Consider the following 22,611-nt stretch of genomic DNA (forward strand, 5'->3'; position numbering starts at 1 on the left):
CCCCCCGTGGGGGGTCCTGCCCCCCAAGAGAGTTCTCTGCCCCCCCGGGGGATTCCTGCCCCCTCCTCGGAGTTTTCTGTGCCCCCAGGGGAGTTCTGTGTCCCCCAGAAGGGTTCCTGCCCCCCGGTCCCGCCGTGTCCCCCCCGCACCCAGAGCCCCGACCCCGACCCCCCGCGGGGCGTGGCCAGGTTGGTGGGCGTGGCTGCGGGGGCGTGGCCAGGCGGGGACGGTGACGCAGTGGGCGGGGCGGGGCGGGCAGCGGGAGGTGGCGGCGGCGGCGGCGGCGGCGGCTTCCAGCGACTTCGGCGGTCGGTGAGTGCGGGCGGGGCCGGGCGGCTCCATGCTGCCCACGGGGGATGCTTCGCCCCCCGCGGAGCCGGGAGGAGGATGCTCTGTCCCCGTGCCCCCCCCGGTGGGGCCGGGCAGGGGATGCTCAGCCCCCCTTCTGCCCCTCTGGTGCGGCTGGACTCTGGGGGCTCTACCCCTTGCCCCCCCTCCGGGGATGCTCTGCTCCCCCCCAGGGATGCTCTGTTCCCTCAATGGGGCTGGGCCGGTGGGGCTTTTACTACCTATTGCTCCCCGGGTGGGGCTGGGCTGGGGATGCTCTGTGCTGCGGTGCCCGGCGAGGATGCTCTGCCCCCCGGGAGGGGATATCTCAGTCCAGGGGTGCTTTGTCTACCACCCCTTGGAGGGGGTGTCTGAGTCAGGGGGCGTACGGAGCTCCCCCATTTCCCTTGGGTTGAGTCTGAGCTGGGGGGATGTCATACCCCTGAGCTGGGTCGTGAGGGTACTTGCTGTTGCTGACATTACCCCCAGGCCAGGCATCTAAGCCAAAGGGGTGCTCTGTCCCCCAAACCACTGGCCCCAGGCCAGGGGGTTGAGCCAGGCAGATGTGCTGCCCCATCCCCGCTGGGTGTGCAAGCAGGAGGGGTGAGCGAGTGGGCACATCCAGTCCGCCAGAGGCTGCATGGTATAGGCGGAGCAGTGATTCCTGTAACCCAGGAGTGAGGAGGGGGGTTCCTTGATTTTCAGCTTCTCTCTGACCCTGGCAGCTCCCCAATATGGTCCCAAGCTGTCCCTTTGCACCCCTCTCCCACCCATGCTTCCCCCTTACGCTGAGGTGGAGGGCAGGCATCCTGGTGAGACTGGTCCTACCCTGGCCTTCTCCGGCTCCTCTAATTTCCCAGCACCTCTCCCAGTACTGTCTCCAGCCAGTGAGCATCCGCGCTGTGAGCATCCACCCAGTGCCAAGCTGAGGGCTGGATTAGCCCTGTGAGCATCCGCCCTGCGAGTACCTGCCCGGCATTGAGCTCTGGGCTGTATCAGCCCCAGTGAGCATCTGCCTGGCACCGAGCTCCGGGCTGGACCAGCTCATGGGGATGCTTGCTAGACAGATGCTCGTGGGGCTGGTTCAGCCTGGAGCTCGACACCAGGTAAGTGCCCACCAAGCTGGTCTAGCCTGGAGCTTGGCACTAGCCAGATGCTCACCAAGCTGGTCCAGCCTGTGCATTGGCACCATGCAGATGCGAACCGCACTTGGGGCTAGATCAGCCCGGTGAGCATTTGGCCAGCTTGGCTAGCTCCAGCTGTGCTCACGCTGGTTCCTATCCTCTGTCGGCTGGTGCCGTCTCGTCACAGCCATGGCAAGCTGCCTCCAGACACCGTGATTTTCTCCTGAATAAAAGGACTTGTTTATCCCCTAAATTGCATCATTATAACAGCAATTGGCTTAGGAAGCTGGGTTTTGTTAAAGCTGTACAAAACCTTCTAGGGAAACCCTGGTTTTGGCCAAGTCAGGGTTGGCAAAGTATTCATTTAAGCTCGTTTGCCACCATCTGCTCATACGCTGGAATGAGGTTCTCCTGGTGGGTTTGACACTACTGTGCCATTTCACAAGTGCGAGCTGGTACAGAGGCAAGGTGTGAGCTGGAGTTTGGTACCTGGATGAACGTGCCTTTGTGGTTTGGGAGCTTCTAGTTTGCGGTGCTTCCTGGGCTTTAGAGGAGATGGAAAGTTGCTGTCTGGAATGGGAATCTGTCGATGGGAGTCGTAGCGCTGATGGTCTGGGAGTCTCTGGTATCTGTGCTCTTGAAGATGCACTGCTCCCTGTGTGGCATCTCAGGAGGGTGCTGGTTGGGAAACAGGACTGATCTCTGGGGACTTCCTTGGAAATTTGTCAGGTCATTGGTGCTATTCCCCCAGTGCCCAGAGATGCTCAGGTGCACGGATGACTTCCCGCCTTCGCTGCAGGCTCCTCTTGCATCTCTTTTCCAGGCAGGTTCCTGAGGCACCGGTGGTGGGACTGATGAACAGATCTGGCTTTCCGGGGTGGCCAGCAGAGCTGTGGCTTGGCAGATGTGGGATTAAATGACTTGTCCGTCGCCGTGCAGCTTTCTGGCTTTCTGGCAAGGGCAAGTGGGTCTTGCTCTGCACTGGTGGCTCGGTCCAGCTGTGCCTTGGCACCCACCTGCAGTTGAAGCACAGATGCTGAGGGATTGAACCTGCTGGAGATTTGGGTTTCTGCCTGTCTCAACTGTCTCATAAGGTGCAGGTGTAAAAACCACTTTGAAAACCTCCTTATCTGTATCTTTTGAGGGCCCTTTTTGCAAGCCTCACCTTTTCAGGCAGTTCCTGCTGGGGCGCAGGGGAATGGGGACAGGGACGAGGACGGTGGTGTGAGGAGGAGGGGGCTGAGTGAGCACGAGCTGGGTGGGTGACACGGTTGGTCATGGTGTGCAGGATGGGGAGATCATGGCCATGAGTCAGTGCTGGGAAAGAAGCCTGACACCGTGGTGGAGATGGGAGTTCACACTGAAGCTGTGGGAGGCAGCCCTGGAGCTTCAGAGGGTGCTAAACCCAAACTGGGACCCAACTGGAAATGCTTCTGGAGGTCTCCACTCTCTGGGGACAGGGAGCAACTTTGGCATGAGTGTCTGTCTGCTGCCTGGGCAGTGCCGTTTCATGTTTTCCGGCAAAGCAGAAAGATACTGGATTCTTTAGCAAACCTTGACACCTTATTTTGCAATTAATTTCCTCCTAAAGAATGCTTTGGTGAGTCTGAGGTTTCCCATATGGCTCCCAAAAGTGAGCTAGGAGATCTCCAGGCTGGAGGGGAAGGGTGTTGGATCCATTGCCCAGCTTTTCTTCCCAGAGAGATGTTAAATGCAATAACACCGTCCCGTCCCCCCTCCACCTCCTTTAGAGATGCTTTCTCTGAAATGCTAAGCACTGAGTGGGGGAGTGACGGTCCTGACCGAGGGTGAAGGCTCTGGTGTGGGCTCTGCAGGTGGGTCTTGGCCAGGCTTCTCTGGGACGTGGTTGGGAGTTTTCAGCGCTTAAAGGGCTCCTCTGCGATCAAACGATGCCAAAAGGCTTGGAGGTGGGTGCACGTGTGGGTGTGCTCACACGAGCTGGCATTTGGGAGGGAGGAAAGGAAAATATCACATGAAACAACTGCAGCATTGGGGGACAGGTCTGCATTTGAGCCCATCTGGAGCAGAAGTAGTGAAAAATGATTCAAGGCTCTTTGCTGAAAAGAGTTGCGCTGATATAATTGGATTTTACTTCTGTTTGCACTGTGCAGGTCAAAATCCTTGTGGGGACATCATAAAGCCTTCTGTTTAATTTGCGCGGTGAGGATGCCCTAAGGAATGAAACGGGTGTTCATCTCTCTCATTTTTGTGCAAAGCCGTTTGTTGAGCAGCCCTGCCTGTCCCGCTGCCCCAGTGCAGTGATTTCCATCCCGCAATGGGGAGGTGGAGGGATCTTGTTGGAGCTGGGTGCCAAACCTTCTCCAAAAAACAGGGCAAAAGTCACTGGCTCGGGGACTGACCCTGTGTCCTCTATGTTACCCTTCCTTTCCTCAGTCTCCACCTTGGTGTTTTAAATCAGCTCATGGGTCGCTGTCTCCAGCGCTGTAATCCTGCAGGACTGACAAGGCTGGAATTTATCTGAAATGCAGATACCTTACTTTTTTTTGTCAGCTCCTGGTTTTCAGTTTCTGCCACGCTTCTCTTAGCAAGCGTGAGGAGGTAAAGGCTGGGTGGCTGCCTTTAATTGCATCCAAAAAAAAAAAAAGAGAGAAGAAAACAAGTGGCAGATGAGAGCTCACTTCCCTCATCCTCCTGTCCGTTGCGACCAATTTCCAGGAGAGGGCAGTTCCCAGGGTTTTTTGCTGCGTGATGCCTCTCTCCCCTGCAGTCTCTGAGCCAGCATCAGCTGTGCTGAGCTCCTGCCGCTGCATGCCGGTGGGTCGTGGAGGCAGTGCCACGCCAGGAAATGCCGGGGCATGGGCCCAGCTCCTCCGCGGGGAGGTGAGACGTTGACAGCATGCAGCAAATTTCTTTAAATAGCGACCGCTGTGCCATGGGGATGTGCAGCGGGGAAGGATGCTCTTCCTGCCTGACTCTCCATACAGCCTCCTGGAGGGGAGAGGATCCATCACCAGGGCAGGATGGCACAGCAGGGGAAGGGACCCCCTCCCAAAATCGCCTCCCATCCACCAGGCGCATTGATTTAAAGCTCTCGTTTCTACCCTTTCTTGGTAGAAGTGAATTTTCTCCGTAACTACAGATGGGTTTTACCTCCCCAGCTAGCATCGTTCGCGATGCGGCTAATGTGCTGGGACAGAAGAAATGCGCTGCTGCAGGGCTGGCAGCCGCGTGGTGCCCTGGGAGGTTTGATGGCCAAGAGGTAGGAGCTGGGCTGCGCATCGGATGGCCAGAGCCTGGGGAGAAGGGAATGTTTGGCCACGCTGCCAGCCCAACGTTCACTTTTCTGGGAGTCTCTTCAGTGCAGTGCATCCTCAAATGGATCCTCTCCTGCCAAAGCCTGGCCTTTCTGGCTTCCAAAATCAGGAAGGGTGTTTATAGTCTTGCTGTGGCATTAACACAGGTGTCATAAACCTGATCTCAAGCTCTTAATCAGGAATTAAATAGGCTCGATGGTGGTGCCTACTACTGTTCCCCGAGCAGAAATTCGTGGTGCCAGAGGCTGCAGACAGTGAGGGGAAAGATGGGCTTGTACAAAGTTTACAGCCTCCATATTCCAGTTAATCTGCCTTGTAATTCAGTGCCTGGCAGCTGTACTAACCAGATCTTGGCCTCTTTCTAAAATCCCCCCCCCCAAACTGTTTTGCAGGAAGGAGTCAGAAAAGGTCCAGAGGTTATTTTTGGCTGTGGCTGATTTATTCACACACTGATCAGCCAGGAGAGGAAGTTATTCTGGTCCTAAACTGTCCCACATAACACACGAGTACCTTGTGCGAGTGTGATTTCTCTGGATGAGGTTGTGAGATGACATTCTCATTTAGAGGAGCAAGCTCTCATAAAGCACCTTGATGGCTCATTGTCCTTTGAGCCCACTCGGGGAGCTCAAATCAGGCCAGAGCCCCACAGCCAGGGAAAATGGGCTCTGCGCCCTCCTGTCCTTTGTCCCTGCAGGACAGACCTGAGCCCTGTGTCCCTGGGGTAGTGGAAAGCATTGTGCTCCATCCAAGGGAGCACCCAGCTAGATTGTGAGTCTCCCTGGGTGAGACCTGGGTTTGGGGAGTGCAGGGCAGCATTTCAAGGCTCATTTGGGCACGACATCGTTTCGAGGCTCAGGAAGTGCCATGATGTCTGGGCCAGTTTCTCTGCAGGATGAGGTAGCTGTGGTGCTGCTGAACATCTTCTCCCTGTGTTTGCTTTCCCTGGCACACTGTGAAGCTGAGCTCCCTGCTCTCGGGAAGGGGTGATGGGAATGAAGTGTGAGGGTGGCACAGCCAGATCCTGCTTTTCTCCTCTGTCTGCAGGAGATTGTGTTTCCATGCAGCTTCCCTGTGTTGCCGCAGCTGGTTTCTGGCCAGGGCTACTGGGGGTCAGCCAGAGCGGACATCACTGGGACGTGGTGCTGCTGGTCCCTTTGCCATCCCACTGTGCTGGCAACGTGTTTCCCGCCCCGGCTGAAGATGGTGTCGCTGTCGACTGCATCCCCCTGCAGAGATGCTGGTTGCAACAGGGATCCCATCCCTGTGCCACCCTCATAGTCGCTGGGGGGTTGGGGACATCAGCGGTGGTGATGTCTGACCATGGATGCAGTGCTGGCATGAGCGAAGGGGGACCTGTTCCCTGCATCTCCTGCGGCAAGGAGGCAGGCAGGGCTGAGTCTGCACGGCGAAAGCGAGCCGGGTGTTTGGGCTAAGGCGTGCTGGGGAGGATTGTGTGAGACTTTGCAGGGGCAGAGGGGCTGCAAACCCAAGCCCCTAAATAGACCCATGGAGATATTGAGCAAACCAAAAGTTGGCTGCTGCTTTGCCAATTGGAAAACCTTGCTGTGCTAGAGAGTGGATGGGTTGAAGTCCTGGAGATTCCCATCTGCCTGCTGAGTGTTGCTGTCCTCACTCCTCACCAGCATTGCAACACCCGGAGGCAGGTGCCCGCAAGTTTTGTTGGGATACAGGAGATGGAGCAGGGTCTCTAAGGTCACTGCCATCATCCCTTGGAGAGATGCCTTCCTGAACCCTTCTGGGGGCTTGGGCTCTCCAGTCACCATGTGCAGAATAACATGGCTTAACTCATTTTAACCCATTAAGTGTTTAATTTGAGCCAGAAGGCTCATCTCTCCTGATCTGAGCTCTCTTTCCTTCAAGCCCAGATCCAGAAAGGGTTTGCTTTGCTGCTGTTACCTGTCTGGTATCCAGATGTGCCACCCAGAGAGCAGCTAGTGTTTGATGCAGAGAGAAGACTTCTCTTTCCTTCTCCCCAGCATCAAAACCTGGATGATAATAATTCGATGATTGCCAACACTTTGGGGCTGCCATATTAAGAAAAGAGCATTTTTTTCCCCCTTTTGATCATCTGTTTCTAGTTAATTTAGTTACAAGACTTTTGCAGAGGCCATTTTTGGAGATGGCGATCAGAGCATCTCTGCAAGCAGAAATGGCTTTCGTTCTGCATGTCCTTTGTGTTTACATGTATATAAAGAAATTTTGTCTCTTAAAATGAAGCTGAAATAAGCTGATCACTGCATGGATCTTCATGAGCACTGGTGTCGCTTTCAAATCACACATCGTCAATAAATCTAATTCTAACTGCCCTGCAGCAAATGGCATCAGCCTGCACTTTGAGATCTCTCCCACACATACTCCCGCTGCCTAAAAATACCAGCGCTTTAATTCTCAAATGACTTGGCTATTGTACAGCCACCATTTTTTATTTAAATATTGCTGCATGGCTCAGTGCAGGACATCTGTTACGCTACAAAGGGTGAAATTCTGCTCTTGAGATCTGGTCTTTAAGTAATGCATCAGCTGTGTCGATCTTTGGGGTAATTGAACATTTGTTACTTTTACTCTCCATGCTGTGAGGTGTGTTAATCAGGGGTGCAGCGGCATTCGGAGAAGCAGGGTCCAGGAGGAGAAACTCATCCCTGACGTGGTGTCAAGCAACATACCCCCCCAAAACTCATCCTTTCACCAAAGAGATGGACCCTTAGCAGCTGCCAAAGAAAATACCATCATTGCTGGTGACCTTCCCAGGGAAGGGCTGGCCAAGTGTGCTGGTGGTGGCCAGCGGGAGCTGTTCCTGTCTCAGGACAGGGCATGGGAAGGGCACTTCCAAAATCCTTTCCAGCCTGTCACAGGAGCCCTCCAAGCCCCTGAGCTGTCCATGTAGTGAGGAGAGCGGAGGTGAACAGCCTATCCGGCTGGTGTTACCCATGAGGATGCTCTTGTGTCCAAATAGCTGCATGCTTTAGGAGCTGTCGAAAATGCACTGCACTGCGCTTCATCCCTGTTAACCCTCCATGTATGTGTCCCAGGTGTTTATTCTGTCCTCTTTGCAGTAATATATAATTTACATTTACATGTCTGGCTTTGAGATGTGGAATACAGGGAAGGGGACTGGCTGTTTTGATTTGAGCAGCTGGGTCTCTTTAATGGGTGAATGCAGAGGGCATGCTGGTGTTTTCAGTTCATACGGGGCACTGGGCAGACTGGTGTGTAACTCGGAAGCAAGCAGGCTTTTTTCCCCAGCAGATTTCAGCTTCTTGACCTTACTGGCTTGCTGGCAGGGCAGGGAGAGGTCATCGAATGAAGCCAAGGGCTAATACTACGTTCTGTGATCTTGGGGTGAAGTGGCAAACAGGTTTACTGGCTTTGTGGCATTGGCTGGGGGATTTTAGAGCAGTACTGGCTGCAATAGGTGTGAAAACTGCAGTTCAGCATAGCTGGGAGGTGCTGAGGCTATAAAACATGAGCCATGCTCTAAATTGATATGTTTCTTTAGGAGACTTTGGATTGAAGGTATATGGATTTTCCTCTCTCCATCTGCATGCGATAAACCCTTACGCTGCTGGGGGAGTTTGTTTCTGAGCTGTAAATACAGCCTGGAGCAGTGGGTGAGCACAGGCTCGAGGCAGACGCAGCTAATGGGGTTGGCTGGTAAGTAGGAGTCCTACACACTGCTGCAATACGGTTGAGCCATGGATGCAAGCATTGATAATTTCCCCAGTCTTGCAAAAAAAATAATGTATATTTTGGAGGCTGAAAAGGTGGAGAAACCAGCTACCAACCCCACGGAGCTGGCAGACGCTGGTGCCGCTTGGTTTCCTCGTCTCTCCACTGCAAGTAGGAGGAAATCCAACCACTGGAGATGTCAGAAAGGTGCTACCACTGCGCTGGGGAGGGGACAAGTGTAGTGACCCATCAGGAAGAGCCACCTTGGTCTGTAAGACTAAGATGTGGCAGGCCCTCCATCACTCAGTGCCTGGACTTTCTCCTTCCAAGAACTCCTGGCTCCACACGGGCTGACCTGATGTGCCTCGAAATGCCAAAAACCTGTTGTGGAGAAGGAAGCGGAAGGATCTTCCCATGCTGCTGCCTTCACCTTGAGCTTTTTTCCCCCTCTTTCCTTCAGTGCAAATGTGTACACAAGGAGAGTGGCCGTGGGTCAGCTCCCATGTAATTGCTGGTAAGCTGGAGGTTTGCCTGAGCCTGTTTTCCCAAAAGCATGAGATTTTGCCAGACTTGTCCCCAAATGATCGGGAGCTGCTTGTGAGCACTCAGGTTACCTAGTCTCTGGGGCAGCTGGGACCTTCATGGTCTCCTTTGCCCCTCTCCATCTCCACTGGCTCTGATTGAGGCTGATCTGCTTGGACCCAAAACTTTTGTAAATCTGTGAGAACTCATGGGCACAGGACAGGTGCTAATAACACCAGTAACCAGAGCAGGCTGGCTGGGAAGAGCTGGTCCGGACTGGTGGTGGTAGGAGGATGCTGCTAAGGAGCAGGCAATGGTGGCCACTGTGACGGCTTTATTGCCTCCGTATCTTTCTCTGAAGATGATGGTCTGGGTTCGAAAGAGTCCAGCCTCTGCACAGCTGCAGCTCCCGGCTCCCTGCCGGCCTCGACCTTACTGTGGCAGAGAGACACGTGTGGTTTGGCTCTTGCTTCTTGCTGTTTTCCAAAAGGCGAATATTGTCAGATTCAGAGCAACTCTGGCCATATTGTGTGCATATTAATGTGGAGCCAAAGCAAGGCTCAGCACGTATGTGTCTGCCTCCACGGTTAGCTGGGGTGGGAGCTGGGTATGTGCACATCAGGGTCTTTGCTGAGGGGGTTCAGAGGGATGTTATCTGCAAATGCAGCTCACGGAGAGCTGGGGAAGCAGTGGAGAGAGGTGCCAAGAGGGGAGGCTGCTGCGGGAAATCTGAGTCGCTCCTGCCTGCAATACTCCTCGTGCTGCTGCTTGTGAGATGCCGGAGAGGCACATCGGCTGGGGAGGGCCAGCTTGTCTCCACAGTGGGAGCGGGAAAGGGGCTTTGTGTCAGCACTGGAAGAGCAAGAGCAGCGTGACTTCAGCTCAACCTCCCGGGCTGGGATGGAGCTGCCTTTGCTCTGGAGCCAGCGAGCCCGCAATGCTGCGTGACACTGATACAGCCCAGACACTCCTCTCCCTGGCCATCACCGCAGCAGCCTGAAAAAGCTGGGGCCGTGCGAGGCCACGCTTGCCTAACATGGGCACTGGCTGCTGCCGGCTACAACTGGCGGCTGCAGCTCTGCTTGGCCCTGGCTGCGGATGCTCCAGCTCAGCTCCTCTGAAGGTGGGACGGTCCCTGGGGGGGTCAGAGGTGTGGGTGTCCCCATGCAGGGTGATGCTAACGGGGGTGCCGGAGGGACCGCTCGATTTGCTTTTCTGCCTGGGATTCTGGCAGCTGGGTTCCCAGCCATGCCGATGCTGCTGCAAGTACCTTGAGAAAGCAAGGTTGCATCCATGTTTCCATGTTCCTTTCCTCGAGCAGAGACCCTGCGACATGGTACAGCAGCAACATGGCCCGGGGGTGGTAGGAGAACGGGATGAGGGCCTCTGTTAAGGATACTTCAAAACATGGAGGCACTTAACCATGGCTCCTAGGGGACTCACTCGTCTGCGGTGGGGTGAGGCTAGCCCGGGGCTGCTGCCTCCTGCAGCTGCTGTTGCCCTCCTCGCTGACACGGCCTCTCAGCACCGCAAATTTCTCACAGGTCCAGGCACACCTCCAGAAGTCAGCCCACCACTGGTAGTCACCAGGGTGGCTTTTGGGGGCGAACAGAGCTGTTCTCAGGTGCTTGCTCCCCATCCTGCTTGTTCTCCAGCTGTTTGGCTTCCCCCATCATATCCCTGTCCTCATCAGCCATTATTTCTCTCAAGGTGAAGGCTTTTTAATAACATCTGACATTTCAGCCATTTTTGAGTAATTTCCTTTCTTCTACTCCAATTTTTTTCCTCTTCTTCATAACTGGGAAGACTTTCTTTGTCCTCGTCCAGAGGGGAAGGTGTCTGTTATTGCTTCTGTTATCATATACTAGGAGGTTTGATCGGGTTAATGAAAATCCTTCTCTCTTTCTCTTGTGTGTCACTTCCTCTCCCATCTTCTTTACCCTGGTTTCTTAAGGAAATGAAACTAAAGGGCTTGTGTCATTACAGCCTTTTCTCTCTCCCTGCTCACTCCCAAACATGTTGGTCTCTCTTAGCAAATCTGATGGGGTGGAGAGTTCGAAATGCTCGGGGGCTTGTGATGGCTGGTGGGGAGGGCAGAGCCAGACGATGCCCCAGAGGAATGTGGTGCAGGGGGTCGGTGGTGACGCAGTGGGCAGGGGCTCATTGCCTAGAGAACAGGGCTGCAGATCCCACCAGGAGCATGAGCGGTGCTGGGACTGTATCCCTAAGCCCATTAGCTGCGATAATAGGCTGCATTGCCTGGTGATTTTTGCTGCCCAGCTGCTTTTCTTGTGTTCAGGAAGGGAACCAGAGGAGGAGAGTCACTCTACCCTTGCAAATGAGGTGTTAGTCTGAGTTTTGAGAGACCTGGGCTGTGTTTTCAGCCGCAGGCTTGTGCATGGCTGTGCTCAAGGGCTCTTCCTGCAGCAGCAGGAGCTGCAGCTGGTTTAAGCTAATCTGTTGGAGTGTGAACTGCAGTGACAGAGGAGCCAGTGGAGATTTTCCGCTGCTGTCCATGCTACAGCAAGGGGAGATGGTAGAGCTTTTCCAGTGGCTGCTGCAAAATCTAGTTCCCTGGTAGTAACATGGGGATTATAGCACTGCTGATGAGGGAAATCTTGGTGGTCCTGGGAGAAGCACAATGTTGCAGTCCGTAGTTCAAGTGCTTCTGTGGGACAGGACCAAAGTGCTTCTTGTGTGTTCTTGGAGCTCCTTGCCCTTTGCAACAAGGAATGGAGTACCTCATGAGTATGTCCCCTCCTTTCCCAGCCTAGCTTGGGGACAGGGATCGTCGCAGGCTGGGGAGGGGGGTTTGCTGAAGCCCTGCAGCATGGACATTCTCTGCTTAGGTCTTGCAGTGGGGAAGCAACCTGTCTGCTTGGCAATTTGGCCAAGGACTTAGCTTTTCTGCAGGTGAGTTACTGCTCGTTGGCACCAAGTTGTGCTGTAGAGCTGTGCTCTGAAGGTTTCACTGTTGCTGTGCCGTGTCCTTCACTTTGCATGCACATCTGATATTTCTTTTGGGCAACCTGTTCTGCTGTTCTCTCTTCAGCCTTCATCCCTCAGGCCTGGAGCCTTGCTGGACCTCAGCACAGCCCCTGCCTAGTCTCACTGCTGGAGGAGATCAGGCTTGCCTCATCCTCTGCCTGGTCCCACCAGGCACCTGCCTTCCCCTCTCCCTTGTGGTCCTTCCCAACATGGGGGGCTTACTGGGTGACACCAACCATGCAGAGAGTACATGGGTACTTGTAGCCTAGCAATGAGCAGGGACCTCACCAGGTCCCCATGGGCTCCTTTTCCTAGGCGATCCCCAAACATACGGTCCCAGTAGGGGGGATGCACAGCAGTGACGCTGTGTCCTAGCTCATGGTGCATCCCTTTCACCTTGCCTGGTCTCTCCACCTACTTGTGGTCTGCTGGGTCAGAAGGCTTTGTGGTGGGACAATCAGCCTTGATGCCACAATGGTCATGTATGGCGCAGATGTTTGGAGTGTGTTTTGGAGCTAGCTTTCTTAGCCAACTGTGAGACATGGATAAAGGTAGGAGAAGGGTTTTGCTCAGGAGCTGGGTGCTTGCATGGTTTCTCTTTCCAGGAAGGATTTTGGTTTTCCTTTGTTCCCTCCAGCCTCTTTTTTGACAGAGGTGAGATGGGCTCTGTAATTGAGGAGATCCCAGCTGAATAACTCACTGAGGAAGCTGCTAATTTGAAGACATGTCTGTAATAATTAAATCATTATCTGGAGGGAAGTAGAGAACAGATACCAAAACGAGGCTGATTAAAATCCAAACCCAGGATGACTTGGGCTCTGGGCCAGAGCACAGCATAGTCTGTTGGGGATGTCTTCATGTGTAATTGCTTTTTAGAACATCAGTCCCACCAGAAAACCCATCTGTTGCCTCTCACAAAACCAAGATTGACCCAGAAACCCTCTTGTCTTGTCCTGTCCCATGTTCCCCAGACCAGACACAGCTAGAGGATGGCCACATGCTCCACAAAGGGCAGAGGAGATGGTGAGACCCAGTCTAGGAGGGTATTCGGTTCTTGGGCCTCAGGAACTAGATTTCTCCGTATGTCTGGAAGATTTGGTCCTTATCTTCTTTCAGCCCTCAGGCTTGGCCAATGCTCTTTGGAAATCCCTTGAGATCTAGGAGCAAGGTGGGCTCGTATCTATGCCTACTCCATGCATGGAAGGATTTGCACCTACAAAGGTGCCACAGGGACCCAGCGCCTGGGAAGAAAGTGGCCTTGCTGCAGGGAGAGATGAGTCCTGTTCAGATTGACACCACATCTGGGGTGAGAGCACCTTAAGGACATTTTGTGTGCTGCATCACCTGTAAGGGTGCAGTGCATTGCTGGATATGAGCCCAGCCCTTGAGTTATCCTGGGGTGGCAGCTCTGAGCGGATCCAAAGAGTTGGAGATGGCTCTGCTGAGCTGAAACAAGGTAACTGGCAGGTGTGGTTGTGGTGTTGGAGGGAAGAAGTGGTCTTTGAACAGCACTTCACACTATGCCATGACGATGGCAGATCTATAGGGTGGGTGTTAATGTGCATCCAGAGGTGCCGTGAATGCTTTGCTGGTCAAGCCTGAAGTTCACCATGTCCTTCAGCAGGGCCAAACCCTTTGCAAAGGACAACGCATAAAAATTTGACTTCCCATTTTCAGGATGGTGGGTCCAGGGTAAATTCAATCCTTTTGAGCTCCTGCACTGGGTGGACTTCTGCATCAGGGAGGTGTTGCTGCTCTTTCTGCATAGACTGAAGGTCCTAATGTGGGTGGTAGCAAGGTGAAACCCAGCAGCTAGCATCGCTTCAGACAAGTTGGCCTTGAATCACTGTATTTCGGCAGGGAAGGGCTTGCAGCTGTCCAAACCAGGCCCCTTCCAAAATTGGTTAAGATAAATTGGTGCATTTACTTAGTGGAGACAAGGTCAGAGAGCTCTGTCTATCAGGTGTGCCCGTCCTGAACGTCGCTTGGTAGATGCCTCTGTATTGGCATGGTGGGTAAAGGTCATCTCAGGTAGGCTGGTGGCTGCAGGCAGCATCTGAGCTTGGGAAGGTGGGAGGAGGACACAGCATGGGAGGCTGGGCAGGGAGCCACTTCTGCTCAGGTGAACATCCCACCAACCCCTGACACATGTTATTTGTTTTCCCCTACATTGCCCTGGAGGGACTGCAGCATTGCAGCAGCCGAGCTCTGGCACTGCGACGGTGACGTGGTGGGTCTTGGGGACAGGCTACTTCAGGCTGAACCATGCCTAAGCCAGTGCTAGTGGAGCTGGGCAAGAGTATCTGGGCTCTGCTTGGTCTGACATCTGCAGGAACAGGGCACTGTAGGATGCCCAGGGTCCAAAATCATGTCATAAAGAAGCCAGAAATTTAAAGCTGTCTGCAAAAATGGTCACTAAACCTCCTAAAAATTACTGGCTCAGCTGCTGTGTTGTGTGTGGAGAGGGACTCCCAACCCTGTATGTGTCCTGTCGGCTTGTGAGCTTTAATATGCTGCTTGCTTTTAATAGAGAGGGTGCACAACATTGTCATCTCAGCAGATGTGTTGCCAGCACATTGGGTGCATCCCCTTCACTTCATCCCCCCTCCAGGGATTTTAAGATTTCCTGGCCACCATGTTTTCGAGTGCCCACAGGAGCACTGCTCAAACACAGAGACCAGGCTGGAAACCACCACGCCTGCGTCTCTTCCAGCCAATCGTGCACCAATGTAATTACCTACATTTGATTTCTCTAAAAGCCTGCTGAGCTGCAAACGCGCTTCCCCCTTCTCCTGGTGATGTCTCACATGGATCGGCCAAATCTTGCTCTCACCTCCTCCTGGGTGGCTCTGGGGATCATCCCGGGTGCCAGTGCCTGGCCACGGGGCCCCTTGCCACAACTCGGTGTGTGCAGGAGCTACTCAAAGTGCTGGGGGGATTGCAAAGTGCTGTGTCGAGGGGCTTTGTGCCAATGGGTGTACCGGGGGGTGGATGCTTCTTGGACGCCGTTTGTGGGTGGTGAACAGAAACATGGGCCAGGCTCAATGATGCCATGGTTGGGGGCACCACCAATCTTCTTGGGCATGGCTGTGGGACCTTGCGGGAGGCACAGTAGGGACAAGGGCACAAGCTCCTGGGACTGTCAGTGCCGGGCATGGGGCTCTGCCTGGGCTGCACTGGGTGCTGCTGGCAAGGATGCAGAGCTCACTGCATTAGCTTAGCTCCACAGCGCTGACATTTTAAGAGGGAACGAGTGGGAAATTGAGCTGAACTAATGCCCAGCGCTGCTTTTTGTGACGATAAATGCTCAGATGAGAGTTCTGCCGACACAGAGAAGAGCTGCCACCCCACTGCAAACCATGATGCTCCTCACGCTTTCTGGAGCAATTTTTTGTTAGTTCCCTCAATTTGAAGCTTGCACTGCTTTTTTAAATCCCCTGAACCAGGGGAACAGTGCTGGGCACTGTAAACTGTGGCCAGTCTCTCTGCTCATCCAGTGCGGTGCTGAGCATCCATAGATCATGTGCTGGTGCCAAAGAACAAGGATGAAGGTAGGGCTGGGCATGCACCATTGGGACCATGGTGAGCAGGGTGGGTGCCAGGATCTCCAAACAGGGATGATAGCATGGGCTGGAGCATGCTCATTTATCCCTTGATGCCCTGTAGTGCCAGCACCTTGGCTGGCCTCTTTGGGGACACCTCGAGGGGACGGTTGCCCTGTGGCACCCTCGTCCCTCCCCACTGATACACCCAGGCTCTCGGCTGGGATGGGAACCCCATCCCCAGTGGTTCAGCTGCCAGCACACTGGGACCATACTGGTTAAGGAGCTGGCTGGTGTCCACGGCTGCTCTGCCCTCCAGGCCACCCAGTCCTGCTCCGCTTGCCTCGGCTGTGGGAGGTGGCCTTTCTGCCCCATAAGCTGTAGGGGTTGTTAGCTGGGGTACAAGGGTGCTAGTTAATGAAGAGAAGGGGGAAGGAGGGGGCTGATGGAGCTGGGTGAAGCTCTTGGGGGCTCTGCTCAAAGCTGGGTCTAATGCAGCTCATGACATTCACAAAAAGCCTGCTTTATTCTTCCTGATCTTCTCTAGTACTTGGGATCTCTGGAGAGAACTGGACTTCTATCACTTCTGTCTTCCTCCTGGACTATATCCAGGAGCACTGAGCTCCAGCTGGAGCTTTTTCCATGGCATGATATTTCAGAGGTGCTCTCTGTGGTTTCTCTGATGGCTAATAAGGGCTGAGCTAATTCCACAGTTCTTCTAAAGGGGAAGAACTTTGTTTTCCCTTCTTGACTCGGTTCTAAAAGCACAGCAGTTTCGGATTCTGGTACAGGGAGCAGGGAGCTCTGTGGTCCTCTCCCTCACAGTGTTTGGGGACGTGCAGGGGCAGAGTCACAACCAAAAACTCCTTCTTGCAAGAAACACGGCTTAAAACCACAGGTGAAGCCTTCCCGTGGTGCTGCCAACTGGGGCCGGTGCTTGGCACTTTCCTGCAGCTATGGCTGGAGGCTGTGTGCCAGGCAAGAGTCATCTGTGGGCTAATTTTGCATGAAGAGGAATGTGGGTTGAAGATGTGGACTTGCTTGATGAGAGTAAGATAGAAGCAGACACAGCTCTCGTGTCTGTGCCTTGCCCCCCCGGCCACCTTTTAAATGTCACTGTCCTCAGATGTCCCCGCGCGCCTGCTTCTGCCATGCCATGTCCTGTCGCTTGCTGTGAACCGCAGGGGTGAGATGCTGGGAGCTGACACCCGGCTGCTTGGGCCCTCCCTGCCCCGCAGGCGTGGGTGCTGTGGGAGCGGCAGCAGGGATATTCCAGCCTGAGCTGGAGGCGGACAGGGACATGCTGCAGTTTGTCTCCATCTCTGCCTGTTCCTTACTGGGACCAGTCTTGCCTTCTGTGCTTTTCTGCCAGCTCCATCCACCCCTTCCAAACCCACATGGGGGGATGGCCAAGATGCCAAAGGGCCACGACTTGGCCAGGGAAGGTTGTTGTTATCCCTGGTGTGAGGCTGCTTGGGAGGAAGAGCAGGTTTCGACCAGGTCGGGGTTTGACCCCGTGATCTTCCCTTGCCATACGTGGAGCTGAGCAACCACAGCTCTGAGATCCCATCCTCCAACATGAATGGGCTCCAAGCACATCTGTTTTTTTTAACCCGTGGATGTTGCAGAGCTGTTCTGGATCTGGCCCAATCATCCTTGGAGCCTGATTGCACAGAGCTGAGCATCATGCTGGTATCCTGCTCCCCACCAAGGCATGTCTGCAGCTGGGTGAAAGCTGTTTAGTAATTAGCTGTGCCATCAACAAAGAGATTAAATAACTTGCTGAAATTACTTAGCATGAGGAAGGGGAAGCAGAAGGGATGAATATGACAGGGAGCCCCACATCTCTTGAATAACAAAGACCATAAGACTTGCCTCTGGTTGGTGTCATCCAATGCCCAAGTCAAGACATTGGTGCTCTTCTTGAATAGGAAGGACCAAAACCTCCCATGTTTTGGGAGGATGGAGGGAAGCAATGTCCTGATGCATCTTGGGGAGACTCTGGATTGTCTGCAGGTGCAATGGGGAGCACAGGGAGGACTTGATCTCACGCAAGTCTCACCACCATTATCTTGGCTTGTGTGCTAAAGCGGTCAACAGAGAATTGCTGAGCACTAGAGGCCTCCCATGGGTTGTGCTTCAGGACCATTGTTTTTCCTTTTCAGGTCATGTTGGCTGTGAAACCTCCCTGACCATGATGTAGGGACGTGTTCTCGAGTCTGCCCTGGTTCAAACTGGAGTCAGCAGCACTAGGCACTTCCCTGATCTGCTTTCTGCGGGCTGCGAATACTCACTAACACTTCCCAAATTTCACATGGAAAGTTCAGGCCACCTCTCTTCTGGCTCTTCAAATTCTCGCTCTTCCTCAACACCACTCAAAATTTGTGGTCTGGTAAAGGATAGTGGCAAAGTGCTTAAGATCTGCCTGAGTGGGTTGCTGCTCCAGGCCCCAGGGAGCTCACTGTGCTGCTTTCCTTTTCCACTCTTCACGGAATAGTTGTTCAAATTTTATAATGGGAAATGGGCAGATATGCAGCAGATGTGGAGGAGCAATTATTATTGCTGAGGCTCATTGCACAGAGGGCCATGCTTAGGGTGCAGGTGATGCTCCCGGGCATGGAAGAGATGCCAGCAAGCTGGGCGACGCGGTGGAAGCCCTGAGTCTTGGGCAGATGAGGCATGGAAATTGCTTAGGGTGAGTGGCCTCTGTGTTAGGATGCTCATGGTGTTTGCCGTGGGGTTGCTTTACAAGCAGCACCCTCCCATGTTCCCTGGGCTGGGCGCAGAAGCCCGAGCTGCCTGCCGTAGCGGTGCCCGGGTGGGTGAAGAGGCACCTCTGCATCTTTTCACGGGACTTGGGTGCACCCGCGGCATTTCAGCAGCCCCCCTTCATGCTGGTGACTCTTCCCCCGTCGCTGAATAAATTAGCACCAGCAAGTGCTCATGCTGTGTGACTAAAGCAGGGCAGGGGCTGGTTTGGCAGTGAGGAGGAGGGCCCCTGGCTCTGGGGCGTCAGGCTCGCAGATGAAATAACTCCTCATCAAAAGTGTCATGGGGGTGGGAGGGATGTACCCGTAGCAAAACCTCAAGTGAAAACATGGAAAATCACCAGCCATCCCTCCAAGTCTCAGTGATGATTGAAGTTATGCCCCACTAGTGGGGAAACTGAGGCACAAAGCCTCACTTTTCCAAAGGTGAGGGGACTTTTGCAGTGATGCTGCCTCTGACAAGCACACAGTTTTCTCCCCATTGTTGTAGACTGCTTCCCCGTGCCTTGTTCCCTCTCAGAGAAATCTGCATCTAACTTGGGCTGGAAACCAGTCCAATTGCTGGGATCCCAGTGCTCACCTCCACTTGCAGATTTGTCTAGGGCCTTGACATGCTGCTTCCAGAAGAGCCGTGGCAATTGCATTTCCCTCTGCTGCTTGTTTAAACTAACCTTGAATGAAGCAGAAGTCAAAGGCTTTGTCCTAACAGAGCAAAAGATGTAGGATTTGGTTGCAAAGTTACAGAAAAAAAAGGATGAAACAGCCGTGTGCACGCACAGGGACAGCGAGCAGACCAGCTATTGAAAAAGGAAATTATTGTAACCAGCGTTGTGGCTTCTTTGCATCGGGTCGGTTGCTGTTAATACCCCTCCTTGTCTCTGTGGATGGATCTAAGTGCAGACCACATCCCGGAAGAGGGATGTGAGCTCGGTGTCATGCATCAGGCACATCCTTCTCCTCCCTTCCAGGGGATCCAGCTCAGGACACAAAGTGGTTTCCCAGCCACTCACCCATTGAAGGAATCGGTATTTCTCCGGCATTGCCGGCAGTCCTGTCATTTCAGCAACGCTGCTGGGTTTTTGTGGAAATCTGCTACAAAACATTATTGATGCAGGTGACTGGGGGGCGATTGTGGTGAGAGGATTTGGGGGATTTGGTTTGCGTTTCTAATGATTTGGGGTAACTCCCTCTGCCTGCTGGGGCAGGTCTGCAGCAGGGTGACATCCAGCTCATGGGCTTGTTACCGTGACCGTATTCCCTTGCTTCACCAGCACACTTGCTGGGCTCCCACATGAGCTCCTGGCCACACCGGGATCCTCACGGGTTTAGCAGCAATTTCAGACCTGTCATCCTCTCTCCCCTTGGTCATGTTTTTGGCTGTTACAAACCCAGACATAAAGTTTGAAGGTGAGCCTGGGCTTGCTGAGTCTCTTGCTCAGGCTTTGTGATCCCACTTGTCAGAGGGATCATCCAGTTTGGAGCCCCTCCAAGGCTCATTCCTGTCTGTCATCTCACCCCAAAATGCAAAGGCAGGAGGTTTGCATGTTGGTGTGTCTTTAGCCCAGCAGTTCCTTCCCGTGCCAAATTCTTCCTTGCAATAAACTGAGATTATGCCTTTCTCTGGGGTCAGTTGAGGACACATAGCCCATTTTGGAACAGGGAAACTGAGTCAGGAACCATAACACAACTGATAATACACTCTCCAAGGGGTGACACGGTCCTGTAAATTGGCATATGTGACTGACTTTAGGTGCCAACCCTTCTTAGGGGTGTTCACCATCCTCCGCACTGTGCACCCCGTATCTGCACTGGAGGACCCGGCAGAGATTTCGGCTCATCGTCTGATGAGCTTTTTGTTGCAGAACAATTGTGTTTCTGCACAATGGTGAGGAGCAGGTGGCTTTCTGAAAATACCCACTGGAAGTTGTGTGTAATGCCTCCCCTCCCACTGGGAACTATAAATATCGGTTGAATACTAACACTTACTTCTCCCTGCAAAGAAACAGCCAGATCTGGACATTTTTGCTCCCGGTTTCTCCTCTGACTTAGCAGCTTGGAGCGAGCAAGGGCTGAGGATAGGAATCGCTTTGTGATTTTGGAGCAAGCCTTCAGGCCAGAAGCGTGCCCATTAAGGTAAGATATTGAGAGTAGCTATCTTTTATTGCTTGCAGTGTCCTTTCCCCCCATGCTTTAGGGGCACCCACTGCTTCCCTGCCAACTCTGAGACAGGCTCTGAAACCTGGAAATGCTGCCCAAACATCCTGTCCTGCCAGGGTTGCATTTCCAGCAAGGGAGAAGTTGGGCTTTGTCCCCTGGGGAGCAAAGGACATGTTGCTGCAGGTGTGGGGACTCCAGATGACTTCCCAGGCATGGCTGGGAGAGGAGGCACCTTCTTTTCTCAGGGCTCAATCACATCTGTAATGCAGATCTCCACAGCAGTGACTCTCCCCCTGTGAATCCAGCTCACTCTTTAGTATGTGAATCTAATCCTTTGCTGCTAAAAATTGGCACCTTATTTCTAGCCAGAATGCCTCATTTCCCTTAATATCCCTGGGTGTCCTGGCCACGGGCTGTCCCTGGCATCAGCCAGGTACCATCTGCGTGGTACCCTGCCGTCGGCAGGGCTGCGTCAGGGAATGTGGAGGCACCATCACCATATGGGCGCTATGGTAAATTGGATCTTCCTTGTCCTTCTCAGGGGACTGGAGGTCCCCAGAGGCCTCGGTGCATTCTGGGAGGAAATATAAGGACTCAGCAGAGATGCTGGGATGAGGCTGTAACTGCTGGTTTTCTTATTGAAATGCAGCTTTTTCAGGATTGCCCAGGATGGAGAAACCAGGGTGCTTGAGCTTGCAGACAGGACTGCTCAGGTCCAGACTTGTAAAACTAAGCCTGTGGAGCATATAGACAGGGTCTGTGACCAAGCATGGGGATGGGGTGAGGAAAGGAAGGATGAGGAGAGACCCTCGGGGGCTGTGGGGCTGTAGAGAGGGAGATGAGGAGCTCCTGGCACACATGGAGCTCAGCTGTCCATCTCCGATGCAGACAAGCCCCATCCAGGCCCCGTGACACAAGCAGCAGCTCTCCTGCGATCTCAGAGCAGAAATGCCTTGAGAGGTGAAGTCTCAGCCCGTGGCCCACACGAGCATGTGGCAAAGGCTGAGACCTGCCACGAGTGAAGGTTTCCATTTCTAGGCTCTGTGCTGAAAATGGCAATTTCCACTGTTGAGCCAGGGCACTTCAGTATCCTCTTTGTCTTGTGCACAGGAATAATCTCCATTTTCTTAGTCCCTAATCACCATGTCTCTCACTGAGGGTAAAATGGAAAGTGAGCTCCATGGGTTGATGGACATGTTGAGGATGCTCCTGCTCTGCTGTCGGTGGGTCAGGACTGACCTTCTCTGGGGCAGACCGGATGGATCAGTGGCTCAGCATGTCCTGGCTCCTCCAAAGTGGTGTCTGACTTCAACAAGGGTGGGAAGGACTTATGCTGGGAGATGGCTCCATCTGCGGGAACAGCGATGGGGATGAGCTTGCTGGAAAAGTAAGGGTACGGCCCTTTGGCAGCCTGTCCATGGAATCATGTTTAGTGCAGCATCACAAGGAAAAAGTGGAAAAAGAAGTGCTGCAAGGAAAAACCAACAGCAAAAGTGCATTATCCTCCTTCTTCTTCCCAAGTCTGGCTGGGAAGGAACACCAGAGACGGGACGCCGGGACCCCGTCCTCAGCTGGTTCAGCGGAGGGGACACTGTCCTTGTGCTGCTGAGCTGCAAGCAATGGCCGCTGGTGTGGGCTCTGCCACCCTGACTGTACCGCTCTTTTGAGGCCAGGTTGGGTGGCTGACAAGGATTTTCTAGGAGTGGAAAAGATCAAACTGACGTTTTTATGGGATGATCGATCTCCGCGAGCTTGTTGCCTCCAAGGTGCACGTTAAACCCTCTTTGCCAGCTGCCTGCTGGGGTAATGATCTTGCTTACAGAGCCATGGAGGTTTTTTCCTTTCTCTTGTCAGGGCTGAGATGAGAGTGAAACTGTTCAGAGAAAAAAACGCAAGCCTATCTCTGCCTTGATGCACAGGTGGTTTTGTGTGTGGATAAATGCTGGGTGTGCTTCTTGCCCTGGTGGAAAAGGGAAAGCCAGAGTGCTCCCTGGGACCAAGCATCCTGCAGGCAGCTTGGCTCACTACAGAGGCATGCCAAGCAAATAATCAGCTCAAGGGCAAAAAAACCCCTCTGCTCTCCAGCAGCTGCTCCATGTCTGGGCACCATCATTGCAAACCAGCCTCTCCAAGCAGGCAGCGCGTGACCGTGCTGTTTTCCATCCCAAAGAGTGGGGTAAGCATCATTTTGAAGGGGGGA

General features: G+C 53.6%; 1 protein-coding gene across 6 annotated transcripts in view; it reads left to right on the forward strand.

The window, feature by feature from the left end:
• The first annotated feature begins 242 nt into the window (after positions 1–242).
• The window catches only part of PPFIA4 (PPFI scaffold protein A4), a 59,111-nt gene continuing 36,742 nt past the window's right edge, over positions 243–22,611 (forward strand). For all 6 annotated transcript variants that reach the window (XM_075775639.1, XM_075775640.1, XM_075775641.1 and 3 more), the window contains exon 1: positions 243–312. The gene's annotated coding sequence lies outside the window, so the exon portion shown is untranslated. The remainder of the gene's footprint in view (positions 313–22,611) is intronic.

This window comes from Balearica regulorum, chromosome 25 (assembly GCF_011004875.1).
Source record: "Balearica regulorum gibbericeps isolate bBalReg1 chromosome 25, bBalReg1.pri, whole genome shotgun sequence".
Taxonomy (NCBI): Eukaryota; Metazoa; Chordata; class Aves; order Gruiformes; family Gruidae; genus Balearica; species Balearica regulorum.